This window comes from Agelaius phoeniceus, chromosome 11, assembly GCF_051311805.1.
Source record: "Agelaius phoeniceus isolate bAgePho1 chromosome 11, bAgePho1.hap1, whole genome shotgun sequence".
Lineage (NCBI taxonomy): Eukaryota > Metazoa > Chordata > Aves > Passeriformes > Icteridae > Agelaius > Agelaius phoeniceus.
The window spans coordinates 19858894-19864732 of NC_135275.1; positions in this window are offsets into that span (position 1 = coordinate 19858894).

Consider the following 5839-nt stretch of genomic DNA (forward strand, 5'->3'; position numbering starts at 1 on the left):
CCTGTGACCTTTCCAGATGTTTGTTTGAGCAGCTTTAGTGCCACTCCTGCAGAGACCTGCAGAGGGATTTGGAGGTATGGATCCATTTCTGTATCTGCAACTTATTTTAAAGACTAATAAAAATTGAAATAATGCTTCAACCTCACAGCAAAGATCTTAATCCTAAATGTGCACCCTACATTTAATGAAATCTGATTTAAATTCCCTAATTACACACCCCAGAGCACATGGCTTCAAACTGGGAGTGGGGGGAAGAAAGTCCTGAGTGATGGTTCTGAGGCTGCCCTGGGTCCCTGGAAGTGTCCAGGGCCAGGTTGGACACTGGGGCTGGAGCAGCCTGGGACAGTGGGCGGTGTCCCTGCCCTGGCAGGGGTGGGATGGGCTTTAGGATCCTCCCCAACCCAAATTATTCTGTGACTCTCTGATCCTGTGTTTGTGTACAGCCAAATGGAGTGTTCCACTTGAAGGAAACGTGAGGTTAAACCACCATGTGCTTGTTGATAGTGTTTGTGGGTGGCTTTCCTATAAAAATTATGTGGGACCAGAATAGAAAGTGAAGTGGAATTTATTCTTCAGAGTACAAGCTCAAAGTCAGCACTTAGTTCTGCTCTTGATACTTAAAAAAGTTAAAAAATTATTTCCTTATGGTATCCAGGGTTCTCTGTCAGCCTTGATTTTTAAACCTCAGGGAATACTTGAAAGCTTGCCCTAGGGAGAGCTTTCTAATACAGCATGGATTTGGGGTTGTAGAGACTGGATTTAGATTTAAAATGTTCAAAAAATCTTTGAGTTGAGTGAATGGAGCAGAAGTTTTTGGATTTCAGGATTGATTTATGGGCAGCAACTTCTGCTGAGAGACCATGCAAGGGCATTGCTCCCAGTGGGAGAGGTTTGCTGTAGGACAAACCAATCCTGGAATCCTGGTGTGTCCCAAATGGAGCTGGGGACAGCACAGCCCACGGACCTCTGGGGCTGTCCTTGCCTGCAGCTCCTTGCCAGCACAAAGCTTTGGGAAGGGATTATTGCTGCTCTTTGCATTGCTGACCAGCTCCAGGACTGACTGGGGTTTCTTTGGAAAATCCTTTGGGATCTACTGTGGACTCCCACAAAGTCAACTTTTTTTTTTTTTTAATACAAAAATTGTGTTCTGGAGGTTTCCAAGGCTGGGGCACCTCTGCAGCACCAAGTATTGTTTTTAAACATTTCAGCAGGAAATACTCATAGCTGGAATAATAAATTGGAATTGTGTTTCAGTTGATGCCTGGCCTGGGGGATGCAGGAAATGGGCTAAAATAATCTGCTTTAGGCTGTGAGTTGTTTTGTGTGTGTGCTGTCCTTTGGTCAAGCAGTTCACTGAGAAGCTGCATCATGACTATCCCGGGTCTGGTACAAAAGAATCAAGCTTTTATTTTTAGCCTCTTTGTTAATTGTATGTGAGGGGGAAATAACCAACCCCGGGCAAAAGCCTGATAGAGTCTTGGTTCTGTGAGATTTCTGGTTCTGTGAGATTTCTGTTGCAATAGTTAAGTGGCAACACAGTGATTTATTAAAAATAAATAGATTTTTTTGCTAGAATGGATGCCTTTTATTGACTGCAACTGTACAGAACACCCTTCTGCATTCCTTTGACATTTTTCATGCATACAGTGCACTTCTAGGAAGAGTTTAAAGGTTATTTGTATCTCTGTCTGTCTCAGCGAGACAAGAGTTACAGATTACTGGCATCCCTCCATTAGCAATGGGAGGCCCATGTTGTGTAACTTGTAAACTCTTGTTAATCAACTTTTCATCCTCATTCACCTCAAGGACTTCTTGAAGTGGTTCTGTAATCCTGTGGGAAGCAAAATACAGGGTGTAAAAAGGGTTGGAGAGAAAGCAGAGCTGTGTGGGCCAGCAGCACGATGGATGTGCTGGGACAGCACAGAGAGGACAGCGAGCCCAGCACGGCCTGGCCTGTCCTGGCAGGGAGGTCACACAGCTCAGCACGTCCATGAGAGAGCGGGAGGACGAGGGTTCCTTGGATAGGTGAGAAAACTCCTGTGCAAGCTCGTTCCCATGGCAGGAAACCCGGGCTGGGGAGCTGCTCTGGCTCGGGACAGAGCACGAGGGGAAACTCGAGACACTGCGGGACAGAGGTGATGGAGAGCAGCATTGCCTGGGGATGGAGAGCGGCATTCCCAGTGATGGAGAGCGGGGCATTCCCTGGGGATGGAGAGTGGCATTCCCTGGGGATGGAGAGCGGCATTGCCTGGGGATGGAGAGTGGCATTGCCTGGGAATGAAGAGTGGCATTCCATGGGATGGAGAGCGGCATTGCCTGGGGATGGAGAGCGGCATCCCCCGGGGATAGAGCGGGGCATTTCCTGGTGATAGAGAGCAGCATCCCCTGGTGATGGAGAGCGGCATTTCCTGGTGATGGAGAGTGGCAGTCCAGGGTGATGGAGCGGGGCATTTCCCGGTGATGGAGCGGGGCATTCCCCGGTGATGGAGAGTGGCATTCCCCGGTGATGGAGCGGGGCATTTCCCGGTGATGGACGAGTCCCGCTGCTGCCGGAGCTCAGGGCTCTGTTGGGTTCAACATTTCGTGTGCCAAGGGCAGGAAGGGCCGGGACAGGGACGGGGACTGAGAAAGGATCGGGACAGGGACAGGGACAGGGACAGGGACAGGGACAGGGACAGGGACAGGGACAGGACGGGATGCGCGGCCGGCAGAGGCCGCCTCGGGAACGTGGGATGTGTTGGGACATCACAGGAGCTGCCACAGCAGGGCTGCCACAGATCCCTGTCCCAAAAACAAACCCAGGAAGGTCAGGCAACCTTCCACATTACAGAAACCAGGGCCTCCTTTATAATTTTAAATCTAGCCCCTTTAAAGTTCCCAGCTTTGCAAACTTTCCCCTCAAACTTCCCCCCTGGTTTCGGTGGGAGCTGAGCCGCTCCTGTGTTACTGCCGTGGCTCCAGGAGATGGAGCTTTAGAACAGACAAACATCACACCGAGGGAAAACGGGCACGGAGATGCTCCAGGAGCAGCAGCCTCAGACATGGGAGGTGCAAGAAATATTTTTTTTTTTTTGCTTTTCTCCTGCCCTGATTTGGAAGGATGTTAAGGAGATGCTTTGTTCTCCGTCCCTGAATGACTCTCATGTGGGAGACAGACGCTCCCGCGGCACTTGGCATCACTTATCTCCCTGGGAATCTGGGCTAGGAGTGACAGTCCCTGCCACAGGGGCCTCTCTCAGGCAGTTTCCACCGCCAGGATCTTGCCTTTGGATGTTCTGCAGCTGGGGAGTCCCCATAAATCAGCCCCTGGTCGGTGACTCCTGCACTCCTCAATTTATTCCAGGGGTGATTCATGTAAATTCCCCAATAATTTGGGGAGCAGGAGGTTGGCACGTGTTTTCCTTGACAAGGTGACTGGGCTAGAGGGTGATGCCCAAACTTGCTTTGTTCTTTGTTTTCCTGGGCCAAAGAGATAACTTTTGATGCTGTTGAGTTAGGGACAGAAAGAAGACTCCAGTCTTCAGGTGGATCAGGAGGTAAAAGTGTTTAATAAAGTAGCAGGTCTTTTTATAATGTGACTAGCTAAGGTGATACTTGATTAAAGTAAAAACATCTCACACTATTAGTAAACTATGAATAACACCCTCTAGAGAGCTATATCTATAAACAACAGTTACAGAAAAAGAAATAATTGTTTAAATTCTTCAGTCTAATTTTCTCACAGCTTCTACACAGCTTCCCAGGATTTTCCTGGGAGAGCTGTGTCTCTCTCTGTTTAGAAGATATGTAATTCCTACAAACTTTGGCTCTTCTCTTGTACAAGGAATAAAGTTATGTGGAAAAACATAATTCTATTATTATTAGGCCTTTCTCTCTCTGTAATTGTGTAATTTAGAACAAAATTCATTTTACACAGAAAAAGAAGTGCCTCGTACTCCCGGTGCTGTTGGACTCACAGAACAGATCTGTGTGTCTCAGAGTCTCACTAGCTTCTTTCTACTCCTGGTCTTTTGATTATTTATTCCTTTCTGCATTCCCTTTGACTTGTGGAGGAGCTGTGTGCCCTGCACCAAGGCCTCCTCCTCAGATCTCCCTCTGTTCATAAAACACCCCACAGGAAATACAGGTCTTGACTGTGTGACCCTGAAGGGGGTTGTTCTCCAAGCACAGGGGTTTGGCTTTATCAGGGCATTCCTGCAGAGCTCTCTGGGGTCTCTTGCACAACCCTCACCAGGTTTTCCTCAGTGAGGGAGCATGCCTGAGGCACAGAGAGGTGCCTTGTGTGTCTGTGTGTGACTATGGAGAGGTGGGACCCTTTGGAGATGACTTACTCTAAATAACCAGCTTCTAAACACAAACGTTTTCTTCCCAATCATTTGAAGTGTTTACAGTGGGAATTTCACCTTTATGTAGTTTTAAATTCTTACAGCATTTTAAAATAATAACAGGAACTTCCAATATAGGAACTTTATGGATCTGGCAGTGCAGGGCCCTGCCTGTGGCCATGGTGGAGGGGGAATTTTCACTTGTGTGTGTCTGATGTTTCCCTGGAGAGCTGCAGCTCAACTGCAAACACAGCTCAGCTGCACCCCTGCTGCAGGGATCTCTGCCTGGAGAGAATCTTGCACGGGGCAGAGGTGCCAGCAAAGTCCCCTCCCTCCAGCAGGCTGCTGTGCTCTGGGTGCCTCTGCAGGGGCTCTCCCCTTCCCTAAATAACTCCCCGGGGTTTTTGGGCCAGGCTGAGCTGGGGAGGGCAGGGCAGATGTTCAGAGCAGCTGTGCTGGGGGAACTCTGGGGGTATCCATGGGGGTCAGCCCTGGGATCTTTGATCAGGAAAAGCCACTTGCAGACAAGCTTGGCAGGAATGCAGAATTCAGCCTGACAATGCAGAATTAAGCCTGACTATAAAAGCGGCTTTTGAAACTTTCTCTTCCTCGCAAGTTTCTTTAACTGGAGTTCCAAATCTTGGCACATTTCAAGGCTTGTGATTTCTTCCATAAGTCATGGAGAGGGAATGTTTTACACAACTGCATTTGAAAGAGAGGCATAATTTTATGTTGGAGTCTGATGCTTTGAAAGTATTTACGTGATGGGGAACTTGTCAGCTGTGGCTGCACAGCCTCCCTTTGACTGGCTGCTTGTTAAAAGCACCACCCCAGAGCCAGTGGTTGCACTCTGGACAGGCTTGTGCACATCTGGTGTGTTTTAAGCTTGTGGGAAGACTGGACAGCTTTTTTTTTTTTTTTTTTTTTCTTTAAATCATCGTTGTTTAAGTTTAAGTTAAGACAATCTTTGTAGAAGTGTAACAAAAAATTATAATGCAGGAGAAAGGTAAAACAGAGAAAAGGAGAAACTGGAGGTGGGTGAGAAAAGGTAGAGGGAGAGGGAACATTCTGTGGCAGAGTGGGAATCCAGATCTTTTACTTGTGAGTACAGAAGGCTTTTCTTCCCAGAGCTCAAAGCATGAAATAGTGTTTAACATTACCCTGTCCTTAGCCATCAGGTGGCTGTTCAAAGGATCTGAGTGTGTCTGTGTGGGCTTTGCTAATCTAAATCTACTGCAAAAGGATGGAGGAGCTGGTTAACTTCTTGTGTGAAAGGTTATTCTGCAGCAGAAATTGCTTTAGGTGGCTCAGCTGTATTTTGTCAATAAAATGTGCCATCAGTGGAGGAATTGGCAGTAAAGCTGCTCCTGTGAGCTTGTAAATGGGAAGCACGTTTGAAGGGCAGCAACAGAGTGTTTGGGAGATGTAGCTGGCAATTGTATCATCACCAAGGCTGCCTTTTTTTTGGATTCAGAGTTTCAGTGTGTTTAATTGCACTGGGCTGATATGATTTA